We start from the raw sequence: 849 nt of genomic DNA, 5'->3' as shown, positions 1-849 counted from the left end.
GTCAACAATAATAATGGCCGTATTGATTTCAATAACAAGAAAAAACAGGTTTTTGAGGTCATGCTGGACTGCCTCCTTGGTGATTCAATACGTGTGGAAATATCCATGTGATAAGACACTGACTTCTTCCATAGAGTATTGTGGCGGCTGTTCGTGGTATCGAACGGTTTTTTTTTTTTTTTATCATGAGAGGAACTTCCAATTTACTTTTAAATATTCATCGTTTGGCCCACAGTGCCAGTGCAGTGGCATAATTAAGTTCCATTCTCACACCTGTCAGTCTATGCACAATAAACAGGCACACACATATCTGTATATGATATATATTATGTTTGCACGTTTGTGTACATATATATATTAGTATCTATATATACACTTTTGCATATATGCATTCTTACACATACACACATATTGTCATACCATCTCATTTACTAATCTGTAAATCATTGATTAGTGTAACGACTGTTTGCGGGCGTGACGTCACCGTTGCTTGTGGTATAAGTAGATGGGGTAGTTGTCTTGGTAGGCCTAAGCAAGGTGAGAGCTCTTTTTAGCAGAGGCCGTCACGATAATTAGGCGAAGGAGTGTGGTAGTCCCGAGCTGTGGGCCACGCTAGTCACGTCGGCTACTGATATTTGCTATAATTAAAACTATAAGGTATGTCTTATAGATATATAATAATCTGTGGTTATTTCGAATATAGGATAAGTGAATTAGGTTGATGGAATATAATCTATATTGATTAGTTGGTGATAAATAATCTATTTTGATTTCTACCTTGAGGTAAGAAAATGGTCAGAAATTGTATTTAGTTTATTTTGTCATTTTAGAACTGTGGGCTGATTACTC

Source organism: Penaeus vannamei, chromosome 41 (assembly GCF_042767895.1).
Source record: "Penaeus vannamei isolate JL-2024 chromosome 41, ASM4276789v1, whole genome shotgun sequence".
Taxonomy (NCBI): domain Eukaryota; kingdom Metazoa; phylum Arthropoda; class Malacostraca; order Decapoda; family Penaeidae; genus Penaeus; species Penaeus vannamei.
The sequence above is the reverse complement of the archived record's forward strand: the minus strand, read 5'-3'. Positions refer to the sequence as shown.